Source organism: Gossypium arboreum, chromosome 2 (genome assembly GCF_025698485.1).
Source record: "Gossypium arboreum isolate Shixiya-1 chromosome 2, ASM2569848v2, whole genome shotgun sequence".
Classification (NCBI taxonomy): Eukaryota; Viridiplantae; Streptophyta; class Magnoliopsida; order Malvales; family Malvaceae; genus Gossypium; species Gossypium arboreum.
This window is the reverse complement of record NC_069071.1, coordinates 52,907,512-52,925,876: the sequence shown is the minus strand read 5'-3', so window position 1 is coordinate 52,925,876 and position 18,365 is coordinate 52,907,512. Positions and strand designations below refer to the sequence as shown.

At 34.0% G+C, this 18,365-nt stretch overlaps 1 non-coding gene across 1 annotated transcript; it reads right to left on the bottom strand.

The window, feature by feature from the left end:
- Positions 1 to 17,962: 17,962 nt before the first annotated feature.
- Positions 17,963 to 18,069, bottom strand: LOC128289446 (small nucleolar RNA R71). Its single transcript, XR_008279094.1, has one exon. It is a non-coding gene; the product is annotated as a small nucleolar RNA R71 (small nucleolar RNA).
- Positions 18,070 to 18,365: the final 296 nt, after the last annotated feature.

Genomic DNA, 18,365 nt, shown 5'->3' with positions numbered 1-18,365 from the left:
TATTAACCTCATTTTAACATACATATCACAAATCATTTTCACCACATTTCATACATTTCATACATCACAAGTATAGGCCCATGATCACAAGGTCACCATAAAATCATCCTCATGTATAACTTACTTGTTTATAACCTTACCACATCCTAGTCACTTAATGAACACATCATTCACATAACCAAGTTCCTGCACTTATTCATCACAAAACTCATAAAGCAATACATAGAGTGTGACACCCCTAATCTGACCCTAGTCGAAAAGTGGTTTCGGGACCACGAAACCGAGTTGTATAAATGATTGAAAGTTATATTCTATGTTCATGAGGTGAGTAAATGCATGTGTAAAAATTTCAAGCATTAATTTTGCCATTTGTATGTGAAATTTTGAAACGGGACTTATGTGAAACATTGGTAAAATAGGTTGGTAAAAATATAAAGTGATCTAATAGAGCATGTATTGAAAAATGTGGACTTGCATGTCAATTAGACCATTTTTGAATGTAAATGGCCGGCCAACACATGCATGTAACAATGTGTTCTCTTGTCTCCATTTTTAATTGGTGGGAATTATGTATAATAATAAATTTATATTAGTGGTGGTGATAAAAACAAAGTCCCATCATCTTTTTCATCTTGCCAAACCATAAGGAAAGGAAAAAGAAAATGGAAGGAAGAACACCTAAGGCATTCGGCCATCTTGTGTTGGGAATTAAGGTATGATTTCATATGTTTTTCTTTGGATTTTGAGAAATTTAAATTGGTTTTAAAGCTCCTAAAATGACCCATGTATGTGATTTTGTGTTTGTGATGCATGAAGCATTCGATCATGAGCTCAATGGGTTACATTGTCTATGTTTTGCTAATTTGTGAGGAGAAACGTTTCTAATTGAGTATAAACAAACTAAATTACTATATGTGGCTCAAATGAGCTTGAGTAGTCGGCTAATGAAGTTAGTTGAGTTATAATACTTGCTTAATAATGAAAAGAACATGAGCTTAATGCTCAAATAGCATTCGGCTTTGGACTAAGCTAAATTAGTTAGGAAATGAGTTCCAAGATAGTGAATTATGTGTTAAAAGAGGGATTTAGGTTGTATATACGTGTTTAGATTGAAAACAAGAGGCTATGTTAGCTAATTGAGGATTCGCCATAGTATTATAGTGAATAATAATTTGAACAAGGGTTTTAATTGTATGATAGGTTTTCGGATATGGTTGATTGGATAATAAATTGGTATGGGTGTTTTGAATGAGATATGTACAATTATAAGTTAAATTTAAGGTTTGTTAAATTTGTCCTTATCATTGCCGAATGAGTTCAATGGCTAAAGAAAATTGTTAAGTGCTTAGTTAATGTGCATTCGGTCATTTAGGATGAGTATACATTTGATAATGTTTTGATACTTTGAAATGGAATTTAATTATTAATGAGTTATAAGCTTGTTGAATTTTGAGATGTAATTGGGAGTAAATTTGATATGAGCATATTTTGTTAATGACATATTAATAAATGTTGAGTTACGATACCATGATATTAAGCTTAAAGGCATTCGATCAAGAGATGGATTAAGGTGAACTGAATGATATTCGGCAATGGTACTTTTTACATGAGGAATTCGGTGTTAATTGTATTAAATAAGGTTTTTGTTTCTTGTTAAATTGGATGTATCTTGTTGTATGAGTGCTTGAACAAACTATGATTAAATAGATGCATAGATTCAAGGTGGGAAGAATTGGCTATTATGCTTGATACTAATGCCGAATATGAGAATGTTGTACTTGAAAATGTAGGTGAACATGACAAGTGTATTCGCTTAGGGCATAAAGGATATGAAAATTTGGTATTTATTTTTGATTGTGTGTGTATGACCATGGATAATTGGCTGCACAAATATTATAAATACATAACGTATGTTAAATTTATTAAGCTATAAAACATTATACATGATCGGCCAAAGTAAATTATTTGAGTAAAGTATATCTTGATGGTACATTTCGGCTAGTATAAAATGTATATGGATGTCGTATGACTATGTTTAATTTGGGAAGTAAATTGTTTGATTTAGCTCAAGGGCCTAGAGGATCAAAGTTGGATAAGGGAATGGAAAAAGTGATCGAATAGCCGTCGTAATCGTTCGGCATCTTCCGAGGTAAGTTTTAAGTGATTAAACGTTGACTAAATTCAATCATAATAGGACATAATGATTTGATTTAATAAGATATGATGTGGCCATGATATGTCTTAAACTCAAATGGTAAGTTCATAAGTGTTTGGACTTGGAAATTTAAGAGCAAATTGTAATAATTTGCTTAGGACAGCAGCAGTAACGTGATTTTAGAAAATCACTATAAATTGTTGGTGTGGAATTACAGGCTGAATAAAATATGTATTCAAAGCTTAATTAGTCTAGTTTCTTATAAAAGAGACCGTGTAAGCAAAGAAATTTCCTATAAAGAGATATTGGAAGTTGTGTGAGACAGTGTCAAAATGACTCCGAAATCCCCTGTTCTGTTTTTAGAAAATCATTATAATTTGTACAAAAATGGTTATAAGATATAATTTATATGCTTAGACTCCTTAATGAGTCTAGTTTCAAATTAAATCAAATATAACATATGTTGAATTCTGTATAATGAGAAATTTGATTCGTAGTGAAGAGTGGTCAGATTAGTCAAACAGTGAAACAGGGGAAAATTTAAGAAAAATCTGGTATTGATTGGCCAAACCTAAAATTATGAAAATTTTATGGATGGAAGATATATGAGTCTATATTCAGGAAAAATTAACGGAAATTGATTTTGAGTTTTGTAGCTCCAGTTATAAATAATTTAGTGACTATTGCTCAGGAAAACAGCTTGTAGTGAACATGTGAATTTGTTGTAAACATTGATGAAACTATTTGAGTTGCTTATAAGCTATTGCTGAAATTGATGTACAAGATAAATATATATGTGTGTGGTAAAGCCGAATGGCTAATGTGAAATATGTATGAGATATGTATATGTGGTAAAGCCGAATGGCTAATGTGAAATATGTATGAGATATGTATACGTGGTAAAGCCGAATGGCTAATGTGAAATACATATGAGATATGTATATGTGGTAAAGCCGAATGGCTAATGTGAAATACATATGAGATATGTATATGTGGTAAAGCCGAATGGCTAATGTGAAATATGTATGAGATATGTATATGTGGTAAAGCCGAATGGCTAATGTGAAATATATATGAGATATGTATATGTTGTAAAGCCGAATGGCTAGTGTGAACTATGTCGGAGATGTGTGTATATTGTGGCCGAATGACCAAATGTGAAAGGTCTGTATTATTAGATATTTGATGAGGCAAATGAATTACAAATATGACAGTCGATGTGAATGTTGTAGCATGTGATTAAATGTACATGAAACTTGGAAATATATTCCGGGTAAGACCCGATGACTACGTGTGGAGATTATGTCCGGGTAAGACCCGATGACTACGTGTGGAGATTTTGTCCGGGTAAGACTCGATAACTACATGTGGGGACTATTCGAGCTAAAGGTTTCGCTGAAGATTCGAGTAAAGTATAAGATTATACGACTTCACAGTAACAATTGGTAATAAATACGTTCAATGCGTTAAGTTGGTCGTATGTATTTTGAGATTATATTTAAGCTTGATTTGGACTAAATCACAAGGTCGTTATGTGACGATATGTGAGTAAAGCAATAAGACTGTTCTATGATTATTGTGCGTTTGGTCAATGTGGAAAGTTAGGTGAAAACATGTAATGTACCTATGTTTATAAGAGATCACTATCAAGTGAGAATTTATCCGCCTATTATATATGATGAGATGTGCATATTCGGTAAAGGGATGGTATGCCCGAAGGAAGAGTGAAATAAAGATACGAACAACTATGTTATAATTTGATTGTTATCTGTTAACATCGCTTAAAACTTACTAAGCATTGTAATGCTTACTCAGCTTACTTTGTTTCCTTTGTTTTATAGATCTCATTTGGAAGCTACAGTGCTCGGGGATCGTCAAAGAACTAGTCACACTATCACTATCCACCGCTTGTTACTGTTATGTTTTGAATTATTCTATGGCATGTAAAGAATAGACCAAATGGTCAAGAATATTTTGGTTAATGTATATAAGCCATGCGAAAATGGCATCTTTTGAATGTGTACTTATAGAAGTTAAATTGTATCCCTGACTGTCTTTAGTATTTACCTAAAGGAATGTTCTTTATAAAATATATATATATATATATATATTCAAAACTTTTACTGTTCTGATATGAGTTTCAAGTCCGGTAATGCCCCTTTACCTATTCCGGCGACGGATACGGGGTAGGGGTGTTACATTTTATTGGTATCAGAGCTACGTTTTAGTCGATTCTAGGACTAACGTAGCACGCGTGAGTCTATTTATACATGCCATAAAGTGATAAAGTGATAGTGTGATGATTTTTGACTATTAAAATGTGTTTGTTGTATTGAATTTTGATCCCGATCGAGCTGTAGCAATCTTCTGACTATGAGAATTTGCGATATAACTTTACTTGGATATGCTTAAATTATTAAGTTGATCAGGTACGTATCATGTACTCGTATTTGAATTTTGATTTGGATTGAATTATAAGGGTATAAGTGATGCAATTTTGAAAGAGTGTTACGACTATAAATGTGATCTTTGTATGTGGCTATGGAACTGAAAGTTGAATGGTCGATAAGCATGTTGTGTTTGTATTCAAGTAATGTAAATGATATACTAATGTGTATTGTTATATATGTATATGTACATGAGAATTGAGAGTTATATAGCCAGGCTAAGTCCCGAGGAGCATTCGTGCTGGTGTTATGTCCGGGCTAAGTCTCGAAGAGCATTCGTGCTGGTGTTATGTCCGGGCTAAGTCCCGAAGAGCATTCATGCTGGTGTTATGTCCTGCTAAGTCCCAAGAGCATTCGTCTTTGGTGTTATGTCCGGCTAAGTCTCGGAGAGCATTCGTGTTAGAGTTATATCGTGGTTAAGTCCCAAGAGCATTCATGCTGGTGTTATATCCTGCTAGGTCCCAAGAGCAATCATGCTTTGGTGATGTGTATTCGCCTTCGTGCCTAGTAGGCTTCGTGCTTTAATTTGAGAAAAGTTTAAGTGTTCATTACTATACTAATTCAAATTTAAATGAAAGGATATGTTTAAAAGTGTACATACATGATGTTTATAGACTTTGTTAAGTCATTTCAATGTGTAACAACAAATGAATAGGGGCACTATATGTGCAATGATTAGAGGCACCGAGAGTGCGAGTTCTTCAACCGAGCACTATGTGTGCGAGATCGGTCAGTAGACATTAAGTGAGTAAAACAAGATTCATGTAAGACCTCGTATGGAACGAAGGCATTGATTTAAGATGGTGGATATGTTGTTAAGAAATGAATTCATGTTATAAATGTGTTACGATTTAGTTTATGGAATGCTTGGTATATGAAGTCATATGTGCTATTGCTAAATGACCCTATTTTTGTTAATCATGTTCAAGAAATTATTTCGATTAAGTTCGACATCCGAAAGTCCGTAAGAATTTTTGATGAATGCTGATAATTTTGGATATATGGGTTATGTGCTAAAATAAATCCCATGCCGGTATACTATATGAGGCTTTATGGCAAATCGATTGTATACTGGTATCGTTAATCGTGATTGAATGTGCTAAATGAATTCAATGTTCGGTATGTGGAAGTTGATTTTCATTGGAAATAGGTTAAGTTGAATAGTGAGATATGATGGAGTTATAAAGGATATTTATTGGGGTGTTTGAGTATATGTGTACTTTCGGTCAAAGTTACTTATACATGAATGAAAATGTGGGTTACAAATATGTGGGTTGATGATGTGAATTATACATGTTAATATGTGCTTAATATGTGTTTGAAATGCATTTGTGAATTAAATTAAGTGATTATTGCTTATGAAATCAAGAAAATGAGATATATGTGCATACTTGTAGAAATGTTTATGTATTTGTTTTAAGATAAGAAAATGATTTTATAGATCGATGCGAAATCAGTAATGAATTACAATTGCTATCAATGAGCTAATATTTATATGGATATAATTCAATAAGAGGACGTTATCCTAAACTATGCATCGGTAGAAATTTTCGGGGACGAAAATCCCTAAAGGGGGGAGAGTTGTGACACCCCTAATCTGACCCTAGTCGAAAAGTGGTTTCGGGACCACGAAACCGAGTTTTATAAATAATTGAAAGTTATATTCTATGTTCATGAGGTGAGTAAATGCATGTATAAAAATTTCAAGCATTAATTTTGCCATTTGTATGTGAAATTTTGAAACGGGACTTATGTGAAACATTGGTAAAATAGGTTGGTAAAAATATAAAGTGATCTAATAGAGCATGTATTGAAAAATGTGGACTTGCATGTCAATTAGACCATTTTTGAATGTAAATGGCCGGCCAACACATGCATGTAACAATGTGTTCTCTTGTCTCCATTTTTAATTGGTGGGAATTATGTATAATAATAAATTTATATTAGTGGTGGTGATAAAAACAAAGTCCCATCATCTTTTTTCATCTTGCCGAAACCATAAGGAAAGGAAAAAGAAAAATGGAAGGAAGAACACCTAAGGCATTCGGCCATCTTGTGTTGGGAATTAAGGTATGATTTCATATGTTTTTCTTTGGATTTTGAGAAATTTAAATTGGTTTTAAAGCTCCTAAAATGACCCATGTATGTGATTTTGTGTTTGTGATGCATGAAGCATTCGATCATGAGCTCAATGGGTTACATTGTCTATGTTTTGCTAATTTGTGAGGAGAAATGTTTCTAATTGAGTATAAACAAACTAAATTACTATATGTGGCTCAAATGAGCTTGAGTAGTCGGCTAATGAAGTTAGTTGAGTTATAATACTTGCTTAATAATGAAAAGAACATGAGCTTAATGCTCAAATAGCATTCGGCTTTGGACTAAGTTAAATTAGTTAGGAAATGAGTTCCAAGATAGTGAATTATGTGTTAAAAGAGGGATTTAGGTTGTATATACGTGTTTAGATTGAAAACAAGAGGCTATGTTAGCTAATTAAGGGATTCGGCCATAGTATTATAGTGAATAATAATTTGAACAAGGGTTTTAATTGTATGATAGGTTTTCGGATATGGTTGATTGGATAATAAATTGGTGTGGGTGTTTTGAATGAGATATGTACAATTATAAGTTAAATTTAAGGTTTGTTAAATTTGTCCTTATCATTGCCGAATGAGTTCAATGGCTAAAGAAAATTGTTAAGTGCTTAGTTAATGTGCATTCGGTCATTTAGGATGAGTATACATTTGATAATGTTTTGATACTTTGAAATGGAATTTAATTATTAATGAGTTATAAGCTTGTTGAATTTTGAGATGTAATTGGGAGTAAATTTGATATGAGCATATTTTGTTAATGACATATTAATAAATGTTGAGTTACGATACCATGATATTAAGCTTAAAGGCATTCGATCATGAGATGGATTAAGGTGAACTAAATGATATTCGGCAATGGTACTTTTTACATGAGGAATTCGTGTTAATTGTATTAAATAAGGTTTTGTTTCTTGTTAAATTGGATGTATCTTGTTGTATGAGTGCTTGAACAAACTATGATTAAATAGATGCATAGATTCAAGGTGGGAAGAATTGGCTATTATGCTTGATACTAATGCCGAATATGAGAATGTTGTACTTGAAAAATGTAGGTGAACATGACAAGTGTATTCGGCTTAGGGCATAAAGGATATGAAAATTTGGTATTTATTTTTGATTGTGTGTGTATGACCATGGATAATTGGCTGCACAAATATTATAAATACATAATGTATGTTAAATTTATTAAACTATAAAACATTATACATGATCGGCCAAAGTAAATTATTTGAGTAAAGTATATCTTGATGGTACATTTCGGCCAGTATAAAATGTATATGGATGTCGTATGACTATGTTTAATTTGGGAAGTAAATTGTTTGATTTAGCTCAAGGGCCTAGAGGATCAAAGTTGGATAAGGGAAAGGAAAAAGTGATCGAATAGCCGTCGTAATCGTTCGACATCTTCCGAGGTAAGTTTTAAGTGATTAAACGTTGAGTAAATTCAATCATAATAGGACATAATGAGTTGATTTAATAAGGTATGATGTGCCCATGATATGTATTAAACTCAAATGGTAAGTTCATAAGTGTTTGGACTTGGAAATTGACTTGGAAATTTAAGAGCAAATTGTAATAATTTGCTTAGGACAGCAGCAGTAACGTGATTTTAGAAAATCACTATAAATTGTTGGTGTGGAATTATAGGCTTAATAAAATATGTATTCAAAGCTTAATTAGTCTAGTTTCTTATAAAAGAGACCGTGTAAGCAAAGAAATTTCCTATAAAGAGATATTGGAAGTTGTGTGAGACAGTGTCGAATGACTCAAAATCCCTGTTCTGTTTTTAGAAAATCATTATAATTTGTACAAAAATGGTTATAAGATAAAATTTATATGCTTAGACTCCTTAATGAGTCTAGTTTCAAATTAAATCAAATATAACATATGTTGAATTCTGTATAATGAGAAATTTGATTCGTAGTGAAGAGTGGTCAGATTAGTCAAACAGTGAAACAGGGGAAAATTTAAGAAAAATCTGGTATTGATTGGCCAAACCTAAAATTATGAAAATTTTATGGATGGAAGACATATGAGTCTATATTCAGGAAAAATTAACGGAAATTGATTTTGAGTTTTGTAGCTCCAGTTATAAATAATTTAGTGACTATTGCTCAGGAAAACAGCTTGTAGTGAACATGTGAATTTGTTGTAAACATTGATGAAACTATTTGAGTTGCTTATAAGCTATTGCTGAAATTGATGTACAAGATAAATATATATGTGTGTGGTAAAGCCGAATGGCTAATGTGAAATATGTATGAGATATGTATATGTGGTAAAGCCGAATGGCTAATGTGAAATATATATGAGATATGTATATGTGGTAAAGCCGAATGGCTAATGTGAAATATGTATGAGATATGTATATGTGGTAAAGCCGAATGGCTAATGTGAAATATGTATGTGATATGTATATGTGGTAAAGCCAAATGGCTAATGTGAAATATGTATGTGATATGTATAAGTGATAAAGCCGAATGGCTAATGTAAAATACATATGAGATATGTATGTGTGGTAAAGCCGAATGGCTAATGTGAAATACATATGAGATATGTATGTGTGGTAAAGCCGAATGGCTAATGTGAAATATGTATGAGATATGTATATGTGGTAAAGCCGAATGGCTAATGTGAAATATATATGAGATATGTATCTGTGGTAAAGCTGAATGGCTAGTGTGAAATATGTATGAGATATGTATGTGTGGTAACGCCGAATGGCTAGAATGAACTATGTAGGAGATGTGTGTATATTGTGGCCGAATGACCAAATGTGAAAGGTGTGTATTATTAGATATTTGATGAGGCAAATGAATTACAAATATGACAGTTGATGTGAATGTTGTAGCATGTGATTAAATGTACATGAAACTTGGAAATATATTTCGGGTAAGACCCGATGACTACGTGTGGAGATTATGTCCGGGTAAGACCCGATGACTACGTGTGGAGATTATGTCCGGGTAAGACCCGATGACTACGTGTGGAGATTTTGTCCGGGTAAGACCCGATAACTACGTGTGGGGACTATTCGAGCTAAAGGTTTCGCTGAAGATTCGAGTAAAGCATAAGATTATACGACTTCACAGTAACAATTGGTAATAAATACGTTCAATGCGTTAAGTTGGTCAGGTGTGTATTTTGAGATTATATTTAAGCTTGATTTGGACTAAATCATAAGGTCGTTATGTGACGCATATGTGAGTAAAGCAATAAGACTGTTCTATGATTATTGTGCGTTTGGTCAATGTGGAAAGTTAGGTGAAAACATGTAATGTACCTATGTTTATAAGAGATCACTATCAAGTGAGAATTTATCTGCCTATTATATATGATGAGATGTGCATATTCGGTAAAGGGATGGTATGCCCGAAGGAAGAGTGAAATAAAGATACGAATAACTATGTTATAATTTGATTGTTATCTGTTAACACTGCTTAAAACTTACTAAGCATTGTAATGCTTACTTCGTTTACTTTGTTTCCTCTATTTTACAGATCTCATTTGGAAGCTACAGGCTCGGGGATCGTCAGCAACTACTCACACTATCACTATACACTGCTTGTTACTGTTATGTTTTGAATTATTCTATGGCATGTGAAGAATAGACCAGTGGCCGAAGAATATTTTGGTTAATGTATATAAGCCATGCGAAAATGGCATCTTTTGAATGTGTACTTATTGAAGTTCAATTGTATCCCTGACTGTCTTTAGTATTTACCTAAAGGAATGTTCTTTATAAAAATATATATATATATATATATTCGAAATTTTTACTGTTCTGATATGAGTTTCAAGTCCGGTAATGCCCCTTTACCTATTCCGGCAACGGATACGGGGTAGGGGTGTTACATAGAGAGTCTCCCGTTGAACACTTCGGATCAATCCTCGATACTTGGTGGTTTCAGCACATAGCTCCACCCATGTTATAGTTCGGCTCTCTTGTACACATGGTGAACACTTAGTACCACTCATGTGACCTAGCCAGTTTATCTCGTAGCTCTATTGTCTACATGGTGTCCTTCACTTGGAACCACGCATGCGACCTAGCTACATATATCCCGTAGCTCTCTTGTCTACATGGTGTACACATAGCATTACCCATGCGACCTAGCTACATCATAATGTCTTGTAGCTCTCTTGTACACATCTCAGCACTATACATGTGACCTAGCTACATACCATTTGTATCATCCAATCTTTCCGAAGGTTCAACCGGGATTTCTCTCTCTTTCCCAACAATTTCACCAATCAAGTAATTATCCACAAACATATTTCCAATATTTTTATAAAATATCATAATACAAGTAATAGTGATGTATTACTTACATATAAACTTACATCATTTAATATCAACGCAATAACATTAAATTACACATTGTCTTATTAAAAATCATATGAACTTACAATTTCCCATAATATCCATAATCATAGAAATCACATTTATGTATGATAATTCAATGCACTTCATGTACCATAGACATATTTTTAAATCAATTCATAAACTTGGCACCATAATCATTTAATTTAACATAATTCAATTAATTCACTAAATTTAACTTTCAAATATAAATTACAGCATTATTGTTGTATTATTATCATACCAACTTACATACTTTCAACACCTCGGAGATCATAGTAAATATATCAATTTTACATTGAAACATGCATAAATTAATGCTTATTATACATATGAACTTACCTTGATATTAAAACGGCCATTTTACCAACTTTCCTAATTTTTAATTTTTCTCTCATTCTAGGTTCAAATCTCGTTTTCTAGGATCTAAAACATCATATTTTACTTATTTAATTAATGTACTATTCAAAATAGTCCTTAACTCAAACTTTGGAAAAATTGCAATTTTGCCCCTAAACTTTTGCATATTTACACTTTTGCCCCTAGGCTCGGGAATTAAACTTCATCCCTTATTCTTATGTTTTATGACATGATGATCACTTTTCCCTTCTATGGAAACATCAAATTCTCACTCTAACATATACTTATGACTATTAGGTATTTTTACCGATTAAGCCTTTTGCTCATTTTCACTTAAAACCGAGTAGCACAAGTTGTCTAACATAACTTAAAACCTCATATTGTATCATAAAACACCAGAATACACAAATTTTACTTATGGGTATTTTTCCAAATATGAACCCTAGGTTGAATTATTGCTAGCATAAGCTAAATCAAGTTACCGGGACTCCAAAAACGTAAAGAACTTGAAAAACGGGGTTAGAACGGACTTACAATTGAGCTTGGGAAGCTTGAAAACCCTAGCCATGGAGTCTTACTTGGTATACACGTCCATGGTGAAGAAGATGAGCAAAATTGGCTTTTAATTTTGTATTTTAATTCATTTTACCCCTAAATGACCAAAATACCCTTACTACTAAACTTTCCAAAAATTCCATCCATGTCCAATTTTTGTCAATAACTTAGAAATTAGTCAAATTGCTATTTAAGACCTCCTAATTAATATTTCAAATCAATTTCATACTAGAAACTTCTAGAATGCAAGTTTTGCAACTTATTCAATTTAGTCCCTAACTTCGAATTAAGCACTTTATGCATAGAAATTCTTCACGAAATTTTCACACAATCATGCAATCATATCATAGACCTCAAAATAATCATAAATAATTATTTATATCTCAGATTTTGTGGTCCCAAAACCTCTGTTCCAATTAGACCCAATTTTGGGCTATTACAGTGTCTGTACCTCTAGTTCAAAAAATAGTCTTTGGCACATTGGAGTCTTTAACTCACAACTAATAGTAACCTGATCTCAAATCTATCTTTGAAAACACTGTATCCCCTTTCAATTGATCAAATAGGTCATCAATCTGTGGCAATGAATATTTATTCTTTATAGTCACCTTATTGAGCTGTCTATAATTGATACACGTTCTCATAGTTCTATCTTTCTTTTTCAGAATAAAACTGGTGCACCCTAGGGAGAGAAACTCAGTCGTGCGAAACCTTTATCTATTAACTCTTGCAACTGTACTTTCAATTCATTAATTCGATTGATGCCATTTGATAAACCATAAATTATACATATTTTTACCCCATGTTTAATGCATTTTATGGATGATTTCTCACTAGAATTGGTGAATTTGATGCTCCTAATGCTTTAATTCCATGTTTTACAGTTAGGAGAGCATAAGAGAGTGAAAGGAGCCAGGAACGAGCCAAAAAGGGACAAAACATACCTGTAACACCCCGAACCCGAGACCGTCGCCGGAGTCGAACACGAGGTGTTAAGAGGCTTCAAACCACTTATTGAGAATTTCCCAGACAAGCTGCCAATCTGTGTACTAGTCGCTTCAAAAATCATAACTTGGGTTTTACCAATCAAAAATCATTTTCGTAATTTTTCCCTGAAACTAGACTCATATGTCCATCTACATATTTTTTTCTAGAATTTTTGGTCGATCCAATTAATACAGTTTATTAGTTAAAGTCTCCCATGTTACAGGGGTCGACTACACTGACCTTCGTGCGTTAGTTTAATATCTCTGGTATGACTCCTAATTATCTCTGGTTAGTTTATAATGAATTTCCAAAGTCGTAGCAGGGATCCAAACTGTTCGCCCTGCTTCACGAGAACTTTAATATCTCTTAACATATAACTCATATGACCGTTTGTTTCTTCCATGTGAACGTAGATTCATCAACGTTCATTTAAATAATTTATTCACTATTTAATACCATTCCTACTATTTTTAGTGATTTTCACATCCACATCATCTTCTTTGTCAAGATTCCGCTTTTAAGGTAGGCTTTACCTATTTCATGATTTCCATGATTCAATTGGCCCTTTTGCATACATAGCACAAGTGTGATCATGATTAACCATTCCAATGGCTAATCGTTCAAAACAATTCCATACCTCATAATGATCAACATACAAACGATTATAGTACTATGCTAAAACGATATAAGCCATTTTCGCATGGCTATCCAAGTTTACACAAAACCGAAAGGTACATGACCTACAACAAAAGGGTAGTCCTATACATGCCATTTCAAAGTTCAACCAAAATTGTACCAAAATGGGGTCTTTGATAGTGTGGGAGACTTCGACTTCCAAAAATCCCGAGTCCGATGGTGACGAGCCAAAATCTATAAACAAAGAAACAGAGAAAACGGAGTAAGCAATTTATGCTTAGTAAGTTTGAGCAAGAAATTCAAAGACAACAAAAGCATAGCATTCAGTAAAGCTAACAGATAATTTCATATGCACAAATTCTCAATATCCTACTCATTTCACATTCCAACCCCTATGTTCATACATAAGGGATCATCTTAACCAAATACCGAAACTCATTACTCGATCGAGCGAATATTATTCAAGGAATCAACTAATTCAAGCACATACGAACATACCTCATTGCTGGAATTTTTCAAGTGTATTAACTGAAAATTTTACAGAAGATCGCTCATTCTCGAATCACGTACCTTCGAATTTAACCGGATATAACGACTCGCTCAAATGCCTTCGGACGAAGCTTGTTATAGTGACTCGCATTTAATGCCTTCGGACTTAACCCAGTTTAGTAACTTGCACAAATGCCTTCGGCTTAGCCCGATTTATTAACTCGCATCGAATGCCTTGGATCCTAGTCCGGATATAGTCACTTAGCACAAAGCCTTCGGACTTAGCCCGACATCATTCAATAACCGAGCACAATTATCAATCAATTATGACACATTCGTATTTCATTTTCAATAGCAAAACTCAAACACAAGGCACTTTTCACACTTGCAATTTCGCTCAATAGCCACACACAAAGAGCATGATTTTAATTTGCTTTAAACATGATCTAATCAATTCGAATTTAAGCTCTATTACTCAAGAACTTACCTAGGATGTCGTCGAACGATTTCAATGGCTATTCGACCACTTTTTCCTTCCCTTTGTCGGATCTAGTTCCCCTTTGATCTTGAGCTTAATTTAACAAATAAATCGATTTAATCATTTGAGTATCGAAAGAGGAATTCAAGGTACTTAGTCAATATATATACTCATTAGGCATCAAAGTCGCATATGTATGAAATCATGAATCGAACTCAACACATTAGTTAATATTCCTCTTAGCCGAATTTTCTAAGCCAAGAATAGGCATCAATATGCTTGCCTCTAACCGAATGCATGCACACCAATTTCCCCTCATGTGGCCGAATATGCATGTCCATGTTGAGGCCAATTATACACTTAATACCACACAAAAACAGCATACATTTTACTAACTAACGTATTACATATCGTAGCTCAACACACATCTCTCATTTACTTCATAACCGAAACATCATCATAAGCAAATATACACCTTGAAATAGTATATATGTCATACCAATACATCATGTACAAACATATATACATATATATGTGCTAGAGCCGAATCTCAAGTTGATTGTAACTAATCATGAACATAATTTCAAAACACAAATCTTACTTTCCATGCAATGAGCATAAATCACACTTTTGGATGTACCATGGCCGAATACATCACAACACCATAATTTTGGTCATGATTAAACAAAGAACTTGATGTCTTACTCAAAAATACTAAAAAGAAAGTCCAAGAGCCATCAATCCACCATCACATATATCATTAGCAAGCTTCATATTTAACATGCAATGGCATTAACACAAAATCCACCTTGGCCAAATACCATCCCCATGATATAACAAAGGTTTGAACCATGGGCTAACAAGAGCATCAAGCTATCCACTAAAAACATGCATGAATCTCATGGCACAACCTCAAACATACCTTAATCTTGATGCAAGTATAGCCAAACCTCTTCCTAATCCTCTTCCAAACCAAGCATGAAGCAAAATTCCTCCTTCCCTCTAGTATTTTCGGTCAAGAGAGAATGAAAATGGATGAACAATTTTTTTTTTCTTTTCTCTTCCTCAATACACGGCAATGGGGGGGTTCACTCACACACACATTTTTTTTTCTTTCTTTATTACCCATACTTATTTGTTTATTGTTTCTCCCTAATGCACCAACAAAACATGTTTCATGACATGTTTAGCCCATACTCCTTGTCATGGCCGCCACTAGAACTTGGGGGAATTTGACATGCAAGTCCTCCCTTTGACTACATGCACTATTAGGTCCTTATAGATTAGCCTATCACTTTTCAAAAGTGTCACACAAGTCCTACTAACTGAATTCACATGCAATCGGCTAAATCGAAGCTTGAAATTTTCACACATTCATAATTACATATTCTAGACAATAAATATTACGTTCAAACATTTCGGTGACTCGGTTTAGCGGTCCCGAAACCACTTCCCGACTAGGGTCAATTTTGGGCTGTCACATTACCAAATTGAGAAAATGACACGGCCTAAGCCTTAGGCCATACGGGTAGCTCACGCGCCCGTGTCTTTCGAGGGTGTCGACCAAGGCTTTCACGATTCACACGGCTTGGCCATTGACCCACACAGCCGTGTACAATTTAACGGATCGAACACAGCTTGTCAATCATGTCACACGGTCATGGCACACGAGCATGTCCCTGCCGAGCCCAAGTTAAGTCCAATTCAGAAAAGGCCATTTTTGAGGGCTTCTAGGTATTCTAAAGCTTGTAAATACACCTTAGAAGAGGAGAAAAAGAGAGACGGAGAAGAGGGTAAGGAATTACCCCAAGGAAGATGGTTGATCCATCTCAGAAGCTGGATTCATCATCAAGACTAAAGATCTCTCCTCAATTCCCCTTCAGGAGTTTTGGGTTTTCTTTATGTTTTGTATTCTTTATTCTTCAGAGATGTTTTCTTATTTACTTATGAACTAAACTGCTAAATACCTAAGAGGGATGAAACCTAAGATGAATCTTGTTATTATTTTCTGAATCGTATGATAAATATTTAACTTGTTCTTAATTCTTGTTTTGATATCCCAGGATACTAATTCAAGACACGCTCTTATTCATAGGAGGAATAAACCATGTTTAAGAGTACATTTGTCATATTTAAGCGGAGTTGATTGCGCGCCTAGAAATAGGGTGACAAGATTTTGCCGGATTAGGGTGAAACCTAATAAGGGGATCCATTGATTGAGTTAATGCAACCCTAGAGTGTTAATTAAAGAAAAGTCTCGGTTATTCAATCTAGGGATTAGACGTTATTAGTCTTGAATAGGGATAATAACATAACTTAGGGATCTCTACTGAACAAGTTGAATGAATAAATCGTCCAATTTGGAGCCAGAATAACAAGTAAAGTCTAGGTGGATTTTTCCTTAGGTATTGTCTCAAGTCAATCAATTTTCCAAAAAGCAATTCCCCAATTATTTTCTCTGTGCATTCTTAGTTTAAATAATTTGTTAATTAAAACAAACCCTTTTATTCTTAGGCTAGATAATAAAAAGATAGTTATTACTAGTACTTTTGGTTCCCTTGGTTACCGGTCTTGCCATTACTATACTATTGTTCGATAGGTGCGCTTACCTTTTTGTCGTGATAATAGTTAGTCTAGGTTTGATCTTCATTGTAAATATTTATTACTTGTTATGAATCACGTGATCAAGTTTTTGGCGCCACTGCCGGGGAACTAAAATATTTGGAACGCTAAATTTTTATTACTTTAGGCATTTATTTTTCTTGCAATTTAATTTAATTTTATTAATTTAATTTTTCTCTCTCTTGGCAAGTTTTTATAATTTATGACTAGAAGAAACCCGTCGGGACCATTACTTTTTGACGAAGAAATTGATCATACAGTTCGTAGAAATCAAAGAGAGATAAGGCGCAGCTTACGATACACGGAGAAAAAGCAAGAAGACGATACTCAACTCCCAACTGACGAGATGGCTGAAAACCAAGGCAATCAGCTACCTCCTACAATTGCTGCTAATCAAAATCCTGCTCCACGTACTATGTATGATTATGCTAAACCTTCTCTAACAGGAACTGAATCTAGCATAGTTAGACCTGCTGTAGCTACAAATACTTTTGAATTAAAACCTAACACTATTCAGATGATACAATAGTTTGTTCAATTTAATGGTTTGCAGGTTGAAGATCCCAACGCTCACTTAGCAAATTTTCTGGAATTTTGCGATACATTCAAAATCAATGGTATTTCTGATGATGCCATTCATCTTCGGTTATTTCCTTTTTCATTAAGGAATAAAGCTAAACAGTGGTTGAACTCGTTACCACGAGGGTCAATTACTACTTGGGATCAAATGACCAAAAAATTTTTACTAAAATACTTTCCGCGGCTAAAATGGCTAAATTACGTAATGATATCTTTTCTTTTGTGCAGATGGATTTAGAAACACTTTACGATGCATGGGAGAGATACAAGGACTTACTGAGAAGGTGCCCTTACCATAGGTTACCGCTTTGGCTGCAAGTACATACATTCTACAATGGTCTGAATCCCTCGACTCGGAAAATGGTTGACATAGCTGCTGGCGAAACCATCAACAACAAAACACCTGAAGAGGCTTATGAATTCATCAAAGAAATGTCACTGAATAACTATCAGTGGCAAGTCATGAGGACTAAGCCAACAAAAACAGCCGGCGTTTATAACGTCAACTCAGTTACTAGCTATCAAATCAGGTAGAACTTCTCAATAAAAAGATTGATGCTTTTCTTGGTTCTACGCAGGTACATCCAGTAATGAGGTG